The sequence below is a fragment of the Macaca nemestrina genome, chromosome 5, assembly GCF_043159975.1.
Source record: "Macaca nemestrina isolate mMacNem1 chromosome 5, mMacNem.hap1, whole genome shotgun sequence".
In the NCBI taxonomy this organism is placed as follows: domain Eukaryota; kingdom Metazoa; phylum Chordata; class Mammalia; order Primates; family Cercopithecidae; genus Macaca; species Macaca nemestrina.
Window position 1 is genome coordinate 4,984,514 of NC_092129.1, and position 23,796 is coordinate 5,008,309.

The 23,796-nt window shown below is 46.3% G+C and overlaps 1 protein-coding gene across 5 annotated transcripts in view; it reads left to right on the plus strand.

Moving 5' to 3' along the window:
• LOC105487633 (ribosomal protein S6 kinase A2) overlaps window positions 1–23,796 on the plus strand; it is a 460,596-nt gene that overhangs the window by 203,678 nt on the left and 233,122 nt on the right. The gene's annotated exons all lie outside the window — the stretch shown is intronic.

Here is a 23,796-nt window from a genome sequence, read left to right on the forward strand (position 1 = left end):
ACCAGGTCTTGCTATTAGTGCCCAGGCTGGTCTCGAATTCTTCACCTCAAGCAATCCTCTTACCTTGGCCTCCCAAAATGCTGAGATTACTCACATGCCTTTTATTTTAGATTATACATCATATATCAGAGGATATTCCTGTCCCTCTGTTTCTTACTCAGGATCATCTTAGCATCTGTAACACATCTGTAGGTCATGGGGGCAGCCTCCTACCTGAGGTTACCAGGGACGACTTTGTCACCCCATGCAGTGGCTTTCTACAATCCTCATTGTTTTCTTTGACATTACACGTGGCCTGGGGTAGCAGGGTAGACTGGGAGCCCCGTCCATGTTCCATGCCCGCTGCCCCATGTGCCCTGTGAATAGAGGGTGCTAGAGAGACAGCCAACCCGGGGGAAGGAGCAGGTGCTGATCCTCCAGCTCTGCCTCCTATTCCTATCACTGTCCCCATTAAGACCTCTTAATGCTGGCCAGGCACGGGGGCTCATGCCTGTAATCCCAGCACTTTGGGAGGCTGAAGTGGGCAGATCACTTGAGCCCAGGCAGATCATTTGAGCCCAGGAGTTCAAGACCAGCCTGGGCAACATGGCGAAACCCCATCTCTACCAAAGCATACAAAAATTAGCCAGATGTGGTGAGGCACACACCTGTGGTCCCAGCTCCTCGGGAGGCTGAGGTGGGAGGATCACTTGAGCCTGGGAGGTCGAGGCTATAGGGAGCCGTGGTGATCACATCACTGAACTCCTGCCTGGATGACAGAGCGAGGCCCTGAAAAAAGAAAAGGAAAAAGAAAAGAAAAGGAAGGAAAGAAGGAAGGAAGGAAGGAGAGAAAAAAAGAAAAGAAACCTCTTAATTCTGGCAAAAGCTATGGGAACCAGTTTCTGGTTTTTATTTACATGTCCACTTACTTTGCCAGCTTCCAGAACTAGCCTCCCTGTGCCCCTTCAGAGAGGCTCCCAGCAGCCGGGCAGTGCCTCCCTTCTCGGTGTTCCCGGATTGTCACACCACCACCCTTTTCCCTTGGTCTAAAGAGCTGCTTCCCTGCAGTTACCACCTTGGGGTTACTGGGGGTTCTCCTTTGCCTTTCCAGCCTTCCAGCCTTACTCAGCCAATTCCTTATATGAAACACTTTCTGTGAAAAGAATTGCTGTGGTTCCTGCTTTCCTGATTGGCCCTGAGTCATTCAGATGCCATGTCCCTGCCTGGTCATGAAGCACAGCCTCACATCTGATGCTCCTGTGGCTTGGAATGGAAAAAGGCCACAATCCGGCTGAAAGTGACGGGCTCTCGACACTGCCCCACCATATGAACTGAGGGGTGAGGTGCCAAGGGCCCCACACTGGGGAAGGAATGAGGGTGGACTTGGATTTGGGACTTCCCGCCTCCTGCTTTGTGTTCAGGAACGCTGTCTTCACTCTGCATTTCCTTCAGTTTCTCCAAATGCTCCAAGAAACCAAACCTCACTTGCACTGCTCCGTGGCATTGCGGTCCTGCTCCTGCTCATCTGTGTCACCCCAGCTCTCCAGGAACCTGGCATTGTCCTTTCCCTGGCCCTACCCTGCACACTGAATGCTTTAATCGAGGAGACTGTTCTGTAGATGTGCCCGTCAATCCCCAAACATCTCATGAGCTCCCTCTGTGCGTGGGCTGTGCTCTTCCCCTCCGGCACCTGTGTCTTTACTTTCTACCAATGATGCGGACAGGAACTCCCCCCTTTTCTTTGTACACTCAAAGCCCAGGGATTTCAGAGTCTGGCAGGCACTAGCTTGAAAGGTTCCTTGTGACACCGAGGGCTGTGGTTCTCATTATTCAGATTGTCTGCAGGTTTTACCTCATTCAAAATGCCTAGCCGTAGTGTTAAGAGTGTGATCCCCTCTCTAAAAGTTGCTGTTTCTACCCAGTTTATCCTAGTTTCCTTCTTTGGCTGGTGATTCTGAGTTTTCACAATTGCAGGGGGTCAGGGGTGTACAATCACTCTCTTAGACCCACCCAAGTGGCCCTCAGGTGTGGAAAGTTTAAAAGCTGATTATCTATGAGAAACTACTTTCCTGTGACATTTTTGCTGACTAAATGACTTGAAATCTGGCCTGTATATCTCATCTATGGAGACAACAGAAAGATTTAGGTTTTATTCATGTGCAGGCACCACAAGGTATCAATAGATGTTTTGAGCTATGGTTCAAGCATGTTAAAACAAAATAGCAGGAAAATTAGTAATTTTCATTGAGTATATTTTCTGTAGTTTAAAATGATAAATATAGGTTACAGAATAAAAAATTATCAACATAACTATGTGTAACTATGTGCTGTTATATGTCATGCACATATGCTGTGGTTACATTTATCTTTACACTTAAAATTTTAAATTATGGATAAAACATGTGACATTAAATTTACCATCTTAAGCATATGCTTCAGTGTGCAGTTCAGTGGTATTAGGTACACTCACATTGCTGTGCAAACATTGCCACCATCTATCTCCAGAACTCTGTTCCTCTCTTAAAACTGAAGCTCTACCCTTTAAGCAATAACTCTTTTTTCCCCTAATCCTCATCCTCTGGTGCCACCATTCCACTCTCTGTCTCTGTGATTTGAGTATTCTCAGTACCTCACGTAAGCGGAATCATACAGTATTTGTCTTTTTGTGACCGGCTTATTTCACTTCACGTAACGTGCTCCAGGTTCATCCACATTGCAGTGTGCATCATCATTTCTTTCCATTGTGTGCCTACACCGCACTCTGCCACCCATCCATCCACCAATGAACACTGAGGTTGCTTCCATCTTTAGGCCACTGTGAATGATGCTGCTACGAATGTGAGTGTACAAATATCTCTTTGAGGCTCTGCTTTCCGTTCTTTTTGGGTATATACTCAGAAGTGAAAGTTGCTAAATTATATGGTTATTCTATGTGTAACTTTCTGAGGAATGGCCATTCTGTTTTCCAGAGCTCCTGCACCGTTTTACATTTCCATCAGCAGTGAACAAGAATTCTAATTTTTCCACACCCTCGCCAACACTCATTATGCTCTGGTCTGTTTGTTTTGATAGTAGCTATCCCAAAAGGTGAGAGGGGATATCTTCTCGGGGTGTTGATTTGCTTGTGGTGTCGATTTGCATTTCCCTAAGGATTAGTGACACTGGCGTTGAGCATCTTTTCATATGCTTCTTGGTCATTTGTATATCTTCTTTGGTGAAATTATCCTTATATTTTATAAACAACACATACTAGCATTTGAAATGGTACTTTCTAGCATTTTCACACAACTGATGAATGTCAGGATCTGAGTACCTGACTAGCTAGTGGAATATTATTATTGATGTGCTAGGAAGATGGATGGGTTTAGACATCATCCACTGCTTTCAAACAGCGCTCCCTTGGCCCCTACTTTGCTGGGAAAATGCCAGTCCCGCCCCCTCTCTCTGATGCACAGCAGAGCACTCACTAGATGGGCAGACCCCGTGACCCAGGCAGGCCTTGCTGAGAGAGTCTCCAATTTTAGACACCAACTTCTGAAGTGAGTTCAGCTGTTTCCTACCGTCATTTCTGGATCAATCACTGGGAGAAGATTGGCTTTCAATAACTTTTCTATTTCTAGATTGCTAATCTCTGCTCCTCCAGATCGCAGCCTGTGGTGATGTGGGGTTTTCCACTTGATTTCAGCTATAAATACATGATTGGGTTCATCATCATGAATCAAAGCAGGTTCCTGAGCCTCTCAGAAACTGGATTTCACATCTGAATTTCCTGCCCAGGAAGCAGGCTGGGGGCCGTGCTGAGCAGAGCTGCACCTTGTTCTCATCCAGCTCTGCCTCTGTTTTTCTCATCCTCACTCAGCTTCCTTCTCAGTGACGTGAACAACCAAGCTTCTCCCCAAAACGAGGTTCAGAACAAGCTCTGCAAGTGGAGCTCATTTCATGTGACCTAAGTTTGGTTAGGGACACCTCCAGGTTGCTGGGAGACCTTCAGTAGCAAACTTCACGTCTCATGCTTGCTCTAATGAGGGTTGCACCGGCTCTGGAGTCTTTCGGACGAGAACATGTTTCAGAAAGTAGTTTGTGTCTAGTTTGTGCCCTGGCTGCTGTCCTTGCATTCTTTCCTGTACTCTTCTTAACCATGCGCCACAAAGGTGGGGATGTCACATGCGGGTCTTCTCAGAGGAGAAGGTGGGACTGGGCTCCTGGAGATTTGGCTTTGTCCAGCTGCTGCTGCAAACCCTTCTTTGGGTCTGGGTGACGCTGGGCATAGGCACACCAGACAAAGCCCAGAGGCAACTGCAGAGAGACTCAGTTCATCCTTTATTAGTGTTCTTAACATCAATTTAGGGACACTCTTATATAACTCAGGGTGCCCCTGTAAGTCACACCATGGTGTGTGTACCTGAGGGTGAAATCTCACAATTTTTCACCTGAGTTAGTATCTTTGGGGCCATTCCTCTGTCCGTGAGCCCTGGAGATGTTGTTCTGTATGGAAGGCAGAACCTGAACCCTGACAGCTATGAGACTGAAAGCTGGTTTAATTGATGCTAGTTCTTCTGTGCAGAATATAAATAGATATGTTTTTAGGTGTGTACTTTTTTGTCTTCCTTGACTGTCCCATTAACAAATTACTATTTTCAGTATTCTGGTAACTTGCACACCACCTATGTGAGTGCAAAAACACCAGTAGCTATTTCAAATAAAGCTGGCTGTACCAAGTTAGGTAGAAAATTCTATAATTGTCCTTTTATTCATTTATCACGTGTATCAATCACTGTTGTGAGCCAGGTGGCCAGGTGCTCTGATAGACTTGGAGCTCAGCGGAACAGGACCTGGTGTGCAGGCTGTGGGGGATGATGTGTAAATCACCATGGCTTCCTGGTCCATGCCATGACACCGACATAGGAGGCACTTTATGCAAATGGGTTGAGGTGTCTGCCCCAGCCTGGGGGAACCTGGCTGGGGGCGCACAGGGCTGACCTGTGGCATTGGTGGTATGGGCAGATGTGATTGTATGAGGCACAGAAGATTCAGTTGGGAGAATGGACTTTCCAAGGGAGTGTTGCTCTCCGTGTGTGTCACAGGCGGGAAACAACCTCTAGTACTCCAGCACTGTCCTCAAATGTTTTTTTTTTTTTTTGATGGAGTCTTGCTGTGTTGCCCAGGCTGGAGTGCAATAGTGTGATCTCGAATGTTTTCGTTCAATAATTTTTTTTTCATAAAGAACTGAGTATTTGACAAAGAAGAGCATGTAAGACAAGCCAGGCAGGACATCCCCTGTGGCCGTGACTTAGCGTCTGGGTCCTTGCTTTTGCAGAGATTAAACTTAGCAGAGAGCAGTGGCACGTGAGGGAATGGGTCCCAGCTTGCTGACACTGTGGCTGCTGTTCCCTGCAGGGTGTGTGGATGGCACTGACCACAGGATAGGAGCCTGGACTCCAGCCCCCAATGAGCTCAAATGTGCCCGTGCCCCTGAGCCTCAGTTTCTCCATAGTCAAAATAAAGGCATTTGATGAAATCAGTGAATTTCAGCCTTCTAATGATCTCTGTCATTTTTCACCAGCAGCTCCGTGTTTTGAAAAATTTTTATATCAAAACTGACTATTTTAAATGTTTTTAAGGAACTTTTTTCAAATTGTATTATTCAGACATATAACTACCCATGAAATTCTGGTCAAAGTAAGTCAACTAATTGTACAATGTTACGTTGATATAATTCTAGCCCAAAGCAAAGAAAAACTAGCTTTTTGATTGTTTTTGTTAGTTTTATCTTGGGAAAGAAATTTACAAGAGACTTTTTCAAATTTTAAAATATCGTGGGAACCCCTCTGACTGCCTGAGAAGAAGAACGGGGATCCCAAGAACAGACCTCTTTGGCAGATTTCTAAAGTGTCTTCCGGCATCAAAATTCCAGAACCCGTGATTAGTAAAATTTTCAGCATGTAAAGATGAAAACTCATGACTGCTATGTTTTGGGGAATGGATGGAGGAATAACTGAAAAGGAAACTTTTGTGCGGACGTCACTTTCTTTTTTTTTTTTTTTTGAGACGGAGTCTCGCTCTGTCGCCCAGGCTGGAGTGCAGTGGCCGGATCTCAGCTCACTGCAAGCTCCGCCTCCCGGGTTTACGGCGTTCTCCTGCCTCAGGCTCCCAAGCAGCTGGGACTACAGGCGCCTGACACCTTGCCCGGCTAGTTTTTTGTATTTTTTAGTAAAGACGGGGTTTCACCGTATTAGCCAGGATGGTCTCGATCTCCTGACCTCATGATCCGCCCGTCTTGGCCTCCCAAAGTGCTGGGATTACAAGCCCGCTGTTGTGAAAGTGAGGCATGAAATCCTTGTTCTGGAAAGCGAAGGGGTCTGATGAGGCTGCATTTCATGCCCCAGGCCTCTCTGCCCACCCCCTCCATCCTGGGCTGCTGCCTGAGGGACGCTGACAGAGGAAGCCAGCCGGGCAGCTCATGCTACCCCAGACAAGCCTCTCATCCAGCAGGAAAGACAAGGTGATCGGCAATACCTGAGAACAGAGAAGCACAGTCAGGGAGAGCCCGTGCACACCCTGGCCATGGAGGCGACTGGGCAATAGGGGGATGGTTCCAATGAAAGGAGTGAGGAGCGAGACGGACCCCAGGGCAGGGTGTAGGCAGGGGTCCGTGGGTGTCGGAGAAAATTCAGACTCTCCAAAGCAGAAACTGGGAAGAGGGTGGCACGTTCCTTCTGGAGAGGAAGATGGGGTCCAGGTTTTGAAGGATCTCCTGAATGAAAAGGCAGAAAAGGGTTCTGAGCGCAGGTGGTTCTGATGGGTGTGGGGTGGGGGGTCAGAGGGACAAGGTGGCAGGACAGGGTGACAATTCTGTGCTACACTAGGACAGAGCAGGGGCTGCTGGGGAAGGGCTGCGGGAGAAGGAGGAGGGCTGGCTCTGGAGATATTTGTAGGTGGACGTGGTGGTTCACCGGACACAGGGCCACCAGGACTGGGGGAGGTGATGGTGCCCTTGGCCATCCGCAGACTCGAATCAGTGAAAGTGCCTGGGCAGTGAACTGTTTAATGAGTAAAATTCGGAAACCTTCCCCCCAGAGTTCTTTTTCCTTAAATACTGAGATAAAATGATGAAGGTTCTGGCCTGCAGCCAGTAGCTCAGACTGGATATTAACAACTGAAGCCATAATGCTCACCAGAGGCAGGAACGTCCCGAATTAGGCCACATGGAGGCGGGAACAGAGACGCACTGAGGACACACGTGGCACTGTCATTCCAAGAGCCTGAAGACGCCTCCTTGGTGAGTAGCTTTCCATTGTCCATGATATCCCTGTCAGGTAGGAAGGATGTGCTGTTAAGAAACAACACGCAGGCCGGGCGCAGTGGCTCATGCCTGTAATGCCAGCACTTTGGGAGGCCGAGGCAGGCAGATCACTGGAGGTCAGGAGTTTGAGACCAACATGGTGAAACCTCATCTCTACTAAAAATACAAAACATTAGCTGGGAGTGGTGGTGCGCACCTATAATCCCAGTTACTTGGGAGGATGAGGCGGGACAATCGCTTGAACCCAGAAGGTGGAGGTTGCAGTGAGCTGAGATCACGCCACTGCACTCCAGCCTGGGCAACAGAGCGAGACTCGGTCTCAAAGAAAAAAAAAAATAGAAAAAAAAGGAAAAGAAAAAAGAACGTTTCAGAGGGAGGAAAGAAAAAGAACATGGTACCCCAAGCTCTCATGGAGGGGAAATCGTGGATGGAGCACGGGGCTGTCTCGGTCCTTTCGTTGTCCACTCCTGTGGGAAGCACTGACTGAGGCCCAGCTATGTGGCAGGTGCTTCCCCGAGGGCTAGAGATGGTGAACACTGGGCACCAAGGTCCCTGACCCAGGAAGCAGAGCAGGCCCATGAGGGACATGCTAAAGTCAGTTTGACACAAGTGGTTTCGTGACCAGAGTCTCCTTTTCCTGATGCTCCCCAAACCTCATTAGTTTAAATCTCTTCAATTTTTTACTGAAATTTTGGCTTTAAGATCAGATCAGAATTTGAACTCTGGCTTTGCAGTTACTAACTGTGAAATGAATTGTTTTATTTTTTCTTTCTTTATGAGACAGGATCTCACTCTGTGGCCTCAAACTCCTGGGCTCAAGTGATCCTCCTGACTCAGCCTCCCAAGTAGCTGGGACTACAGGTGCACACCACCATGCCTGGCTAATTTTATTTTTTGTAGAGATGAGGTCTCACTATTTTGCCCAGGCTGGTCTCCAACTTCTGGGCTCAAGCAATCCTCCTGCCTCAGCCTCTCAAAGTACTGGGGTTACAGGTGTGAGTCGCCACACCTGGCCAGACTTGTTTTCTCTTATCCTCAACTTCCAGATGTTTCCGATGGAGCTCACATTCCTAAAGGAGTCATGAGGACTATCTGTGTTCAGGAAGCGAAAGCTGGCTCTCTGCACCTCAAATCCAGTAGGGGCCTCATTAGTTGTAACATCTTTCTTTTCTTTTCTAGCACACCTTCTATTAGAATAATCTCTTGCAAATACCACTTAATAGAATATTTTCTTGCTCAGTAGGTTCTTAATATATAATGTATAAAACTGAAATTTTGTAGCTAAAAAATGGTCAGTTTTTCAATTCTCTGTGGTTTGCCTAATAATTTGTTTATGTTACCATTCAGTGTTTTTTAAGTTAAGTTTTGCAATCTCTATTCTTACAAGAAACAACATGTAAGCACACAGAAGCAGAATACAAGTGTGAATGTGTAGAAATGTTTGTGTGTGTGGATTCTTCCGTGCCCCAAGGGGCAGGCACAGTTTCATCTTCCTGATGCCCTTAAAATATCTTCTGAAGCTCACATTTGGTGTTCAGTGTGTATTTCAGTGATTGGTTCTAAGAAAATGCACCTCTTAAATGAGTGTGCTGACATTGGCCATGACCAACAGTTATCACCAGGAAACTTAAAGTGTTTACTTTCAGTCCCATGGAGCAGCGTTCCAGCTGTGAGCTCAACTGGCTCAGTAGAAGGAGGGATGATGCCCTTTTGGTTGCCAAGGTTTACTTAGAGTGGAACCAATGGAAATGAAAACAGAAACTTCAGGGTAATGTTTATTATGGTCTCAGAAGCTGAACAGAGCACGGGAAATTAAATCAATTGCAAAGGCAATGCTAAAAAGAATAGACTATCCTATGTGCAGTGTGCAGATGGACACATAAGTTATTAACGCTTCTCACAAATTTCCTCTATGACACTTAATGTTTATAAAGCACTTTCAACCATGACTGAACTTTCAGGAAACCTATGAGATGGGTAGAGGTGGCCCTGCTTTACAGATAAAAAAACAGAGACACCTCAACTCTAAGTGGTTTGTGGAGAGTCCCACAGCTAATAATCAATTTTGAACTTAAACTCAGGTCTTGACATTGACCCTCATGCTCTTTCTGATACCGTATTTCTTCCCTCGTTAGCATTGAGTGAGGCTTGACTGTCAGCTCCAGGCAGGTGCAGTGCCGAAGCCTGTGTCCCAGCAGTTGCTTTGTTCATCCTCCCATCCACCCCTGACCCTTCTCCTCCTCCCCGACTTCCTTCCTCCAAGGCCCTTCCGGGAGAGGGCGGGGCCTCTGGAGGCAGCTTACCAGCAGGTGTTTTCCCCTGTTGCATGTTCTTAGAGGGATGGTAGGAATAGTTATTCCACAGGAAGGCATGCTGTTGGGGAAAATAAGGTATTCCTTTTGGAAAAGGTACAAACCAAAGACCCAAAGAGGGAATAACCCTGTTTATATTTTTCCATCCAGCCATGCACAAAGCAATGTCTTCCCTGAAGAACTCCTTGACTGTGGTGGAGAACCCGCTCTCAGTAGAGAAGTGGACTGTGCTTTGTGCTTTTTCAGGGTGCAAAGCCTGAGTTCTGGGGGCTGGGGTGGGCTACAGAGCACTATTAGATTCACGTTCATTGTCACTCTCAGGTTTTTCTGCCCTCCTGGGAGCTCTCTTTTCCAGCTGCATTTAATAGCCCTTGGGAACAGCAAAACTGCCCTGAGTGAAGATTTTCATCCTTGCCTTCTGGGATGATAGAGTAGGAAGATTATCTATTGGTTTTTGTGTCTTGGCCACCTTTCAGTTCTGATCTTTGATGAGAGAAACAGTAGAGACAGCTCAGTTTTCTGTTAACATATTAGTCTGCTCAGGCTCCCCTGACGATGGATTGGTTCATCCTTTCAGAAGTAGACTGGGCAGTTGAAACAGCAGACCCTTCATGTCTCTCAGTTCTGGAGGCTTGAAGCCCAGGATCGAGGTCTTGGTGGGGCTGGTGTCTTCCGTTGCTCTCCTCTTGCTTGCAGATGGCGCCTCCTCCCTGTCCTCACGTGGCCGTTCCTCCGTGCACACAGGCGGCCCCGGTGCCTCTCTGTATTCAGACTTCCTCTTCTTCTAAGGACAGCAGTCAGAGCGGATAAGCATCCACTCCGAGACCTCATTTAATGGAATCCCCCTTTGAAAGGTCCTGTCTCCAAATACAGTCACAGTCTAAGTAACCAGAGGTTAGGACTTCAACATATGAATTTGGAGAGTACACAATTCAGTCCATAATCGTTAATTTGGTTTACTGGGTTATGATGAAATATTGGGTTTATAAGCTAAACCAGAGAATCTAGCTAAATGAAACACAAGTCAAATTCACATACTCCCAACACTATATCTGAATCTGTGTCCATATTTTCATATTGAATCTCTTTCCTGGAGCTAGTGTAAACTAACTGGTGTTCATAACATAAATAACCCCTCATAATGCTAAGAGACTCTTTCCAAACGTAAAACTGCATTCCTGTAACACAGGCACTGGATTTGCAAGCAGAGCTGTTATGTCCCCAAAGAAAGCAGATACCTAAAGTGTCTGTAATTTGGAGTGAGTTTTTGTACCTCCTGTGCCAACCCATCTCTTACCACCCCTGCGTCAAATACGTCCTTTGCCTGCCAGTTGATAGCTAAATTACCTTACTGAAAAGACTGTCACCCCACAATAGCAGCCAAATTACAGCATGGCAATATCCCAGAAAAAAGAATACCAGTGAATTAAATGTACATGAGGCAGAGAATTTAACACCTATGATAATCTTCAAAGATTAAAAAGAGTAATTTGATAACATTTTAGACAGTTTCTGATTTTAAAATATTAAGTAGGTAAAAATTAAGAAATATTCATAATATGATAAACAGCACCTATCTTTTCTCACTTAATGCCGTCCCATTAAATCAGGAACAAAGCAAGGACTCTCACTAGTCCCGTTAAGAATTCGTGTTAGGCCGGGCGCCGTGGCTCACGCCTGTAATCCCAGCACTTTGGGAGGCCGAGGCGGGTGGATCACAAGGTCAGGAGATCGAGACCATCCTGGCTAACTCGGGGAAACCCCCTCTCTACTAAAAATACAAAAAATTAGCCGGGCGTGGTGGCGGGTCCCTGTAGTCCCAGCTACTCGGGAGGCTGAGGCAGGAGAATGGCGTGAACCCGGGGGGCGGAGCTTGCAGTGAGCCGCGATCGCACCACTGCACTCCAGCCTGGGCGACAGAGCTAGACTCCGTCTCAAAAAAAAAAAAAGAATTTGTGTTAATGAGGTGTTGAACTGGAGTAAAACGTCCTGAAATAGTTCTTCAGTATTTACTCTGTTATAAAGGGAGAGATGTGTACTATTCAATACAACCTGTGGGAAAGTTGGCTATGGGTAAAGAAGGTCCTCCCTTCATGTCCTCCCTTCATGTTGTACTTGAAATACTCTTGAATATTTAACTGATTTCAGAAAGAGAAAGGGCTTTCTAAGCATGCATGCAAAGGGAAGAAAATTTCACAAAAAAAGAAGCTATTTGATTTGACTTACTCAAATATTGAAAACTATTAGTATGTCAAAATTTAAAAGTGATAAGGCAAATAGACTAGAAAATATAAATGTAGATTTTATATTTATTATATAGGGAGACTATGATAAAGAGTTAATTCAGTCATATACCAAAAACTCTTAGAAAACAATAAGAAAATTGCTGACTCTGCAATAGGAAAAATGAGGCAAAGGACTTGGACATAATTTACAAATGGAAAAATAATACAAACTGCCACCAGATAGTTTTAAACATGACTACTAATTGAATAAATGCAAATTAAAATAGTGAAAGATTTCGGCCATACAGCGGTGGCTCATGCCTATAATCCCAGAACTTCGGGAGGCCGAGGCGGGTGGATCGCCTGAAGTCAGGAGTTTGGTGGGTGTTCTGTTACACACTCTCATGTAACCCAAATGATTCGTTGACATACTGATCCTTTTTGTGATTATGCTATTAATTGTGAAGGTAATTATTCACTTTATGTTTCTTCAAATAGAATTTATGCTTATGAGGCAGGAGCTGTGTTTATCGTGGTTGTCACTGTGTCCCTAGGAAGGCTATGCCTGGCATGATGTCTTGTGTGTTAGGCAGACACTCAAATATTTGTTCAGTAATCTCTCTCCTCCTTCCCTTCCTCTCTCTCCCTGTCTCTCTCTCACACACACACCCCCACACACGCTTGCACACACACACAGGCACACACACGAGATACAGGAGGCAGACTTACTCACACATTGGAAGAAAGTATACCAAAACAACAGCACTGATTACTTATGGCCGTACAATTATGGATTCTTGAGTTTTAAAAAGTGGCATCATGTATCCATCTAACTGATGAAACAATGAGTTATTAAAAGTAGTGGAAAAAAATTAAAACAGAGTTTAAAATTCGTCAGTTCTCCTAACGGGAAATGTTTATTTAACACTTTCCAGTTTATAGAATTAATTCTTGGCCAGGTGTGCTGGCTCACGCCTGTGAGCACAGCACGCTGGGAGGCTGAGCTGGGAGGATTACTTGAACCCTGGAGTTCAAGGCCAACCTGGGCAACATAGACCTTGTCTCTAAAAAAAATAAAAATAAAAAAAAATACAAAAAATGTATTAGTGCTTAAAGATTCTTAATTTACTTTGATTCTTACAACCAGCCAGTAAGATAAAAGCAGCTACCACCGTATGCTGTTACTGAGGTAGTGGGCTTCTGGGGTTTGGTGGCCACCCATCCTGCAGTCGGTGCTAGAGCTGTACGGCAGCAGGGCCAGCCTGGGCAAAAGATGTCAAGCCACCATGCCGTCCAGCACTGGCTTCCACCCGTGTCCACTGACCAGTGGCAGCACTAAAAATAACCACAGACTCCCCCAGCTCTGAGCTCTTGGTGCCAGATGACTCTCTCTCTCCTTATGCTCCAATCCCTGGAATTATTAATAACCTACTATGCCTTGCACAGAGTAGATGTTCAGTAAAATGCATATTTATGGCTACAGCCTCTGTTTAGAAAAGAAGAAAAAATTTGGAAGCAAATACTTTCTTTCCAGGTTAGTGAAATAAAAGCAACAAAATCCATCCTCCCTGAGTGGCCTTGGCTCTGTCCTGCGACAATTGTCTTCCTGAGGATGGCCCACTCTCCCCTCCCCCGCCACCCTCTCACCCAGAGCCTTCCAGAACCGCGCAGAGGCCAGCCGGGAACAGCTGGGGGAGACTGTTAGTGCAATTAGTTTTGTCAGCCTGTGTTTAATTTAAAAACGTAATGAGCGATTCCACATAGTTTTAATTTTCGTTTTTAATTAATAGGGCTGAAATTGGGAAACGGCACTTTTTGTCTTAAGATTTTTAGCCTATCTGACTTGCTTTTCTTCATGCTCATTAGTGCTGCATTTTGCACACCTGTCCAATTTGCACAGTCAGTTGATGACTCTGTGATCCCCATGTAAGCGCCACAAAAGTGGGGAGGGGGTTGTCGTGGGGGGCTTCCCACCTCCCAAGGGTCGCTGGGGCCACAGTTTACCAGAGAAGCATGTATGATTCTTGGGGAGCCTGTGGATGTCGTTGGTCAGGGTATCTAATTACTCAGTTCCATGTCGGGGTGGGTTCCCAGCATGCTGGCCCTCTGCCCAGAGCTCTCTGCACCCCATGCTGACCCACGTGTTTCGTACAGAGCAGGGGCGAGTTCCAGAGAGAGTCTCTGGAGAGATTCTCTCCAGTGATGCCATTGAGGAACATGGAGGGTTTAGGGCCTTAAGTTTCTCGGACTTAAATAGTTCAACAAGTTTCCCTTGTACAGATGAAGGTCAGAATTGCCAACTTCAACACCACACAGGTGTGAATTGCACAGGCGAAGCCCGGCACTCCCATCCCGCAGGATTTTATCATTATCAGCGCCTCCCTCTCCCCGCGCCCTGGGCTGGCTCTGCCAGGGTGTCCCGGGACATCCTGACATGGAAGATGACTTTTACCAAGTAGTCTGGCCTCGTCTGCAAAGTTTTCAGTGCGTGGTTTTGAACTGCTCTCTGACCCCCCGATGCTGCCCCACCCCTGCCCTGTGCCGTTTGTGGGATTTGCGTAAAGTGCAGTGTCCATAAAACACCAGAGGAGAGAGCAGCAGACAGCTGAGTGACACGGTGACCAGCTCCGCAGCTGCGAGACCCTGAGGGGTTTGGCTCGGGAAGCCTTGTGATCTCTGCATACAGTGGGCCAAGGCTGTGCACAGGCCTGTCGGGCATCACATGCAGTGTTCAGCATAGTCACGGATGCACCCTGGGCTCAGCAGGGCTGACCCTGCTTCCTCACCGAGGCCATCAGCTTGGTGCCACCCCCAACACAAATCACGCCCAGGAGTCAAAAATCCTAGGCCAGACACTGTGGCTCATGCCTGTAATGTCAGCACTTTGGGAGGCTGAGATGGGCGAATCACCTGAGGTCAGGAGTTCAGGACGAGCCTGATCAACATGGAGAAATCCCATCTCTACTAAAAATGCAAAATTAGCCGGGCGTGGTGGCGCATGCCTGTGATCCCAGCTACTTGGGAGGCTGAGGCAGAAGAATCGCTTGAAGCTGGGAGGCAGAGGTTGCGCTGAGCCAAGATCGTGCCATTGCACTCCAGCCTGGGTGACATGGTGAGACTCTGTCTCAAAAAAAGAGAAAAAAGTAAATTCCTCCCAGCCAGCCTTTCTGCGGAAACACATCTGCAGTTCAGGTTTTCGGTCTTCAGGCCTCTTGTCTGCATTCGTATGACTTCTGGCCTCAAAAGCACAACTCACCGTGCTCTCAAGTGAGCAAAATCTGCCTGCACCTCTGAGGCGAATTCGCACCAGGGCTCAGCCTCTTCCCGTTCTTCTCCTTCCGATGCCCAGCAGCACACTCTCCTTAGAAGCCACACGGCCCAGATGTCCAGCTCCTGTCCTTTTAGTCATCTGTCGAATGCTCTGCAGAACCTTCCTACAGCTTCCTAAATTAACCATCATAACAACTGCTCACCAACACCCCCCTCCCCTGGTTCCCACAAGAGTTCCATGTTGTTAGTTTCAGGCAATGAGAGCGTATTCCTCTTTTTCTACAACCAAGGAATGTTGTTATCGTAAATATTTGAGCTTCAGCTGTACCATCTTTTGGTGAATTTACTTTCATTTTTGTTGTTGAAAAGAAGACACTTTTCTATCCTTGTATCTGTTTAAAGCTTCCCTAAAGTGTTTTTTTTTTTTTTAAATAAAATCGTCGATAGCAGGACAATTATCATCTAACACTGATTTACCTGGCACGAGGACACTCATTCCCTTATCTAACTTTGCTTGTTTTTCTGTGTATTTCCAAACAGAAACCAATGCCCTCAGCCACCCGGGCACTGGGTTTCCCAGCCCACAATGAAGTTCTCCTTTTCCTCGTGTGGCTCCTGTGACCTGGCTCCAGGTGTGACTGGTGCCCCGTAGCTCTAGCCCTGCCCGCCACCGTCTCTGCCTTGAGGGGGCTCTTCCCATCTCCTGGGTGAGGAAGCAGCTAGGAGAGTCCAAGGTCTCGACCAGGGTCTGGCAGGGAGTCAGAGACTCAGATTCTGGGCTTGGGGCCCCAAGGACAGAGCAGCCATCCTATGCCCTTTCTGAGTCAGAGAGAGTCTCACCAAACCCCAGTGCCGCAAGAATAGTTCTGTTAATTGGGCGCCATCTGTTTGCCAGGGCTTTCACATGCACCGCGGTGAATCTGGACAACAGCCCTGGGAGGCGATGGCACCTACCTGAGCCAGGGGCTGGGGATCGGGGCCCTTCCCATCCTCCCTTCCCCACAGGGAATTCTGGCCTGTGGACAGCAGAGAGGCCGTCTCCACCGCAGGTGAACCGCGCAGTGCTGCACTTGCTTCTGTTGCCTGTATGGATGAATGCGACCTCAGCTGGGAGCTCCAGGAAATTGGGAGCTGCTTCATATGATCTTTCTATCCATCTTCACATCCCAGAGATCAGGGTTGGAAGTGGAGGCGGAGTCACAGGAGCACCTGCTGGGCTGCTCCATTCAAATCAGTGCCCACCTGCCCAGGCCCTACTGGAGGGGAATGGCTGTTCCTCATTCAGGAAGCACAGGCCTGTGGGGAGATGTCCCTGTGTCCGAGCCATACCACTCCAGCAGGGCAGGGGAGGACCCTGGGGTGAACCGAGTTCCACCCCCGCTCAACCCTTCACAGAGAAAGATGGCTTTGGGTTGGGCGGAAGAGCATTTCCCAGACCATCATCCTACCCACTCCCTCTCTCATTTCTCTCCTCCCCCTTCTTCTTCTTCCCCGCCTCTCCCCTCCCTCCCTCCCATCTCCTCTCAGAGGCGGCTAACAGCAGACCCCTCTGTAAATGATTTCCTTGTGTTCTTTATATCTTTACCCATGTAGCATTTTCTAAGCAATAAGCTGTGTTTTACCTGTTTTTGAGGCTTATGTAAATAAGAAGCTCTCGGTGGTCGTCCACCATGTCTCTCTTCCTTTGTTCATGGTTCTAGGCGTGAGCTTCCCCTGTGTTTAGAGGCGTGTGCTGTGCACCCTCAGGCAGCCCGTGCTCACTGTCGTGGAGTGTTGTGCCACGCGTGTCTGCCGCAGCGCACCTGTTCCACCATTGCTAGAGCTTGTGATTTCTGGCATGTGGCTATCCTGCAAAGGCAGCTACAGGTATTCCTGGGTGTGTCTCCAAGTACACCTGCTGGGGCTCTGCTCCACGTAGTCCTGAGGTGGAGTCGCTGAGCCGTGGGCCTGCACATCTTCAACCTGATGAGATTGTTGTTTTCCGAACCGGTGGTGCCCATTCACACTCTCACCAGCCCAGTGTGGGAGTCCTGGCTGCTTCGTGTGTTTCCAACCTTTTATAGTCAGTAGGATCTTACTAGCTATGAGATATTTTGAATTATGACAAGAAAGACATATGCATCTTGGTTCTGATGGAGAGTTTTAATTTTTTATTTGGTGTCTTATGTGAAGCTAGAACCTCTCCAGCCTGGTCTTCAGTTACCTGCCCTGCTCTGTCTCAGATCCACCAGCCAGGCGTGTAACCCCCGGCCTAGGCTGTGGTAGAATCCTCTGCAGGCCGGCCTGAGTTGGCAGCCACTGGGGATACACGTGGTTCCCAGGAGTCTGCTCTGTTTGTCCTCTGACCTCTTTGTACTACTTTGCGCACATGATATCATTCACCACTGACTCTGGGTGCAAATATTGTATCTGCACGTTGTCACCGGCATCAGTGTGGGTGGTACAGTGATGCTTGTTATGTGTCCTTGGTGTTCTCTTCCTGTAGGGCATGTAAACTACTGATGTACCTTGTCGTCAGTCTTACCCTAGATACACTGAAGTATGATCATTAATTACTATAATCCGATGAACTTTGAAATTATTGGTGTCTTATGTGAAGCTAGAACCTCTCCAGCCTGGTCTTCAGTTACCTGCCCTGCTCTGTCTCAGATCCAAAACCAATTTCTGTGGAAGGTAAATTGAATAGTTTGGAAATATTCAATATATATGAACAAAAATGAGAACTTCTGTTGAAAAGGATTGGGTGAAATAGTTGTAAAGGTTGGGGTTGCGGTGGGTTGTCAGTGTCTAGAGGGATTCTGCCATCCAGGTGCCGTGCAGTTAATTAGATTCTTCCCCCACCCTCAGCCTTGAAAGTGGACACCTGGTAATTTTTTTTTTTTTTTTTTACATTTTTTATAAGTGCTAAAGCCATGAGAGGAAAGGTTGAGGAGCTAGTGCCCCATATCCTACTTGTTAATGACAATGGGAAGGGTTATCTTCACAAAAGACCTGGCAGACAGAAGCGAGCCTCTCCCATAATGGTGTACGTTGACATGACAGGTCTCCTAATGTGATGTACAGCAGCTAAAAATATTTCACCCCAATCTAATTATGAAGAAACCAGGAAATCAGTCCAGACTATGAAACATTCTATAGAGCAGCTGCCCCGAACTCTTTGTTCACAAATGTAAATGTCTGAACAGCAACAAAAATTGGAGGATACTTCATTCAAGAGTACTGTTGAGATTCGACAAATAAGTGAAAAACTTTATTTGTGATGGAATTGTGCAGAATAAATCATTTTAAGGATATTGGGGGGAAACTGGGGAAACTCTGTGCTTCATCTCAGGTGTGTAAATATTGTGGTTTTGTAGGAGCTCACGTCAATTTGATGCACACTGAAGCATTTTGGGTGAAGTGTTTGCTAGAATTAACCCAGCTGGCAGTGGGGTCTGTGCCCTTTCATGCTCGATGCAGTATTCGAGGGTGCTTGTTTCACATTCAATACCAGATGTAACGCGTGATGATGACTTTTATTGTGGTTCTGTGATATTATCGGCAGAAAAATATCTAATTTTCAAAAGAGTAAAATGCAGCTGTGGGTACATTGTTCTCTGTCATTAATTCTAAACCTTTTCTTTCCAATGGTTCTGAGGCAAACATTTGTCAGAGGATGTTGAGAATCTTTCGTGTTGAAGTATAGGTAAGTGTTTTTGAAAACTCGACCAATATGATGGAAGAATAGTTCACTTTCGATCAGAATACCGTGTGCTATCACATCTTGTTAGTCTTCCCTAATTTCACAGTTGAGAAATGATTTCTCTTTGGGGAGTTCTGCTCAGTATCACAGTGAGAGATGGGAATGAAGCCTGTTAAGACAGATTAAAAATATTCATGATTTTTGCACAGCCTTCTACAATCCACAACTGTAAGCATTTGAAAATGTTTAAATAAAACATAAGTATTAACGAACATGTTTTGTTTGCATTTTGTGCAAGAAATTGTTCCTCTAGAAGTTATTTTCCTTTCTCAGATACTTCTCTTGTGTGTGCTACTTCACTTACTTCGGTTCTGTGACCAGGGAGCCCCTACCTGGAGTTCGTGTGCCGCTGAGATGGGATTTCAAGCAGCATTCCTTTCTCTTTTCCATCCATTTAACTTATGAGATAAACCAGGAGTCACAGATAGAATGCTATTAGCTATTTTTATCAAGTGATAACAAAATACGTGCAGGGCCTGGACTGCCGTATTTCTGGTTATTAATAAGAAATCCAGGGAGACAGGCCAGGCGCGGTGGCTCAAGCCTGTAATCTCAGCACTTTGGGAGGCCGAGACGGGCGGATCACGAGGTCAGGAGATCAAGACCATCCTGGCTAACACGGTGAAACCCCGTCTCTACTAAAAAATACAAAAAAAAAAACTAGCCAGGCGAGGTGGCGGGCGCCTGTAGTCCCAGCTACTCCGGAGGCTGAGGCGGGAGAATGGCGTGAACCCGGGAGGCGGAGCTTGCAGTGAGCTGAGATCCGGCCACTGCACTCCAGCCTGGGCGACAGAGCCAGACTCCGTCTCAAAGAAAAGAAAAAAAAAAAAAAAAAAAAAAAAGCCAGGGAGACATCTGTACTTTTCTGGGAAGAGAAGGTGATTGATGGCGGCACTTACCAGCCACTCTACATGCTGATTGCGATGTCGATTCCGTCTTCTCATGTCTGATTCAATAACTGTGTTGGCCCGGCTATACTGGACCTAAATTTCAGGGATGAGTTAAGTCAATGGGAATTATTTACCTCCTTAAAAACGTCATTAGGGCCAGGCAGGGCAGCTCATGCCTATAATCCCAGCACTTTGGGAGGCTGAGGCAGGTGGATTACATGAGGCCAGAAGTTCGAGACCAGCCTGGCCAACATGGTGAAACCCTGTCTCTACCAAAAATACAAAAATTAGCCAGGCATGGTGTCACATGCCTGTAATCCCAGCCACTCGGGAGGCTGAGGCACGAGAATTGCTTGAACCCAGGAAATGGAGGTTGCAGTGAGCCAAGATCATGCCGCTGCACTCCAGCCTGGGAGACAGAATGAGACTCCGTCTGAACAACAACAACAAAAAGTCATTAGGAGAGAAAAGTGGAATAATGGGCAACGCCTAGTGGCAGGTTCTGCGGCCTGGGGCTACCCTGGGAAGGCAGAGTGTTCCATAGTGGGTGTCCTGGCAGATAACCTGCTGCTGGGCCCAGCATGATGAAGACGGCCCAGCCACCCAGAGCACTAGGCAGGGAGACAGGCGGCTGAGTTGCACCCTCATGGAATATTGATGACATGTGAGTTTAATTATAGTGCTTGCCTGCTGAATGTAAAAAAGCTTCCATTATTCCATACTGATTAAGATGGAGCCTGAAAGTCTCGGTACAATTCACCACTACCAGCATCTCTTCCATGATCTCTGGGGCCCGTCTGAAATTACTAAGGACTCAACTGTCGCCTAGCCGGGGGGAACCCAAGCAGGTCACCCGCTAGGATTTTAACAACAAGGGATCAGAGTCGAGTTGGTCAGAGGGTGCTCTGACACTGGCAAATGTGCACATTGGTTTTCAGTGACATAAAGATCGTTATGGGCAAAAATAGGACATAACTCGATTAAGTCAAGAAATGTGTCCAGCTCATGGTTGCGCCATCGAGAAGACAACCTCCATGTGGTTTTTCCGAAGTTCCCCGAAGAGAATAAGGTGCAGACGATCAAACTGCTCATGGGAAACATCGAAAGGAAAAACAGGTTAATTTATCTTGTGTTGAAGACTATGCATTTTCAGCCATCCTTTGGGTAAAACTAGTTTTACATTTCCCAAGGACAGTTAATTTAAGATTCTGAATAAAATTGTGAACTGGGAAAGAGAGCTGGAATATAAAATGCATAGGGAAGCGAGTTCGTGGTGAGATGCTTTAAAAGAAAACAATAGCAAATAAAGAAGAGAAGATATAATACTCCCGAATGGCTCGTGCCACATGTAATGTGAAGGTGTTTTTCTTCTATGAGATAATCAGAAGCTCTATCCTCTGACTTTTACTCTTCATATGTGAAGATGTTCAAAAAACAGTATTCTCATCATATCTATTTTAACATTCTTAAATTCTTCTAGCACTCAGTGGCGTTGAAAGTCTAGTAGCAGAAGTAAAGAAAGGGCTAGCAAAAGCATGGCAGTGCCGAGAACTCACTTGGAGAAGGCGGACACTCCCGCATCCCGACTCCATGTTGTCAGCTGTTGGGAGGCATAGTGCAGCGTGCGTCCACAGTGCGTGCGCACCTGAACGCATACAAGAGCAACAACTTACACGTGGATTCCTCAGGTGTGATATTCTTCTCCAAATGGGATCAGAGGGAAAGCTCTGATGAGGTATGAGATGGAAGAGTTGATGGTGTTGTATATGTGCCTGTGAGCCACACATCAGTGCATAAACACCATCGTCATCAGATCGAAGCGTCCTGTGTAAGGGCTGCTGTCATCTTTACAGATTCTAAATAAGATTAGTGGCATGTGGCACATTTAATCACTGCCAAAGGATGTCACTAACACTTCAAAGTGACAGCTAAAGTGCTTCAAGGAGATTTTTCTCTTTGATAACGGCTTTTGTAGCTTTCCTTGGATTTCCACTGTCTTCCCGTGAAGAATTGTCTACTTCTGAAAAATGTTAAGCTAAGCAACAAAAGAGCCCAGTGGGTATTACAAACCCATTGCCAAGTTTAGAAATACATAAAACACCAATCAACTGCAAATCTCTGATTTTATTGCTTGTAATAACCTGTTTTTTAGATACTCTTACATAATCCTGTGCATTGAGATAATTGCATAATTTGGTTAAAAAAATCTTTGAATTGCTGCCCACATGATCCAACACTTTTCTGTACTTGCTGAATTGTACAAATGCTTGCAGATGGAGCCTGTAGAAGTAGAGAATATGTTCTGCTTTTCACCAAATTATATATATATGATATAACTATGAGATAAAGTAGAAAATACCAATTTTAAACTGAGAAACCTGGGTTCTTATCTAAATTGTGATCCTCGCATACCGGAGTGATCTGAGCAAGGTGCTGACATTTTCGGGTTGACAGCCTGGCTTCCACAGCTGGACGGGCAGGGCCTGGGTAACATGACCACATGACGGGGCAGTCCTTGCAGTCAGGGGACCTTTGCATGGAGCTGTCCATGGCCATAATTTTAGGTGCTGAAAACAATTTTTAAAAATTATCTATTCGTATGATCAGGCTCAAAGTGTTAAACCCAACCACCTTGAGCCTCATGGGTTCTGTTCAGCCACCTCAAATCCCTCTTACCTGCCCAAATGAGACCTGCAATATTCAGGGTTCCAAGAAGAGCCTTTCTTACAGATGGCTCTGGAAGTAAAAAATCACTTAGAATTTCAGCCAGGACTGGAGACAGAGAGAGAACCGAGTGAACTCGAAGCCAACAATTTGAGCTTTCCCGAACCAGTAGAATGCCACCTACTTGGGAAAGCCTGACTCAGTTCACCCTCACACACAACACTGCAAGAATATGGATGCCACTGGCTGGCCCTAGTGAAGGCAGGACACAGGCCTGAACAGTCATCATCATTTCCTGACCCGGAAGTGATGGCTGTGAAAAGAGGACGATGAACATGGACCCCCCTCCCTCCCACTTCTAGACAGCTGGAGAATGCACCCTCATTTGCTTTGCTACCCCAGTTCCTGGTGCAAATTAAATGCTAGTATTGTTTCAATGTCTATGAATAAGAATGTGGTGATGAAAGGCTTCCTGTGGGAGACCCCAAAATAGAAACCCCAGGGGAGGCCTTCTCTCATTCCCTCCACAGTAGAAAGGGGCTCTGGCTCCGCATCTTGTGGTGCAAGTTAATTGTGCATTTTTTTTGTAATTCCCAACAAAACAAATGAGCCTGGTGCTGAGGGAAGTTTCCTCATGGTATATAAATTTCCAGGTTTTTAAGGAATGAGAGCCTAATGTCACCGCATCTGACATTTCTGAGGCCAATGTTCTTTTAAGGGTAATAAAGATCTGTTTTAATAAGACTAACTCAGAGACTACTTCTCTCTGCCCTCCACAGTGACCCACTACCTATCGCGATCATGTTGGGCATGCAATTCTGAAGTTTGTGTTGGCGATCCCTTTACACCTCTGGTCATGAAAGTTAGCAGAAAGACAGCCTTTACTGAGCACTTCCTGCATGCAAGGCATTGCCCTGGGAGTGGAGGTTGCATGAATGAGTAAGGTATATTTCCCAAAGAATTATTATAGTAATAATTCTTCATTACCCTTAAAAGACCATTGGTCTCAGAAATGTCAGATAGGGTGACACTAGGCTCTCATTCCCTAAAAATCTGGAAATTTATATACCGTGAGGAGGATTCCCTCAGCACCATGCTCATTTATTTTGTTGGGAATTATAATACATAGCATAGGATTCAACAGGGAGGATAACCCGGAAACAGATTCTAGTTAGAACACAAGTTATAATGCAATAGTTATAAAGTGCTCAGAGTTTCACAGGAGAAATAAGTTTTATCCTAATGAGAAATGAGGAAATGCATGAACAAAGGTCCTATTTGAGTTTGGACTTAAAAGATGGATAGACTGTCTAAGAAGAAGGAAGAGGGGGGTGCAGGGGCAGGAGTGCAGACTGGTACAGGGGCAGGAATGTGAGGGGCAGATGTGGAAATAATACCTGGTCCTGCTAGG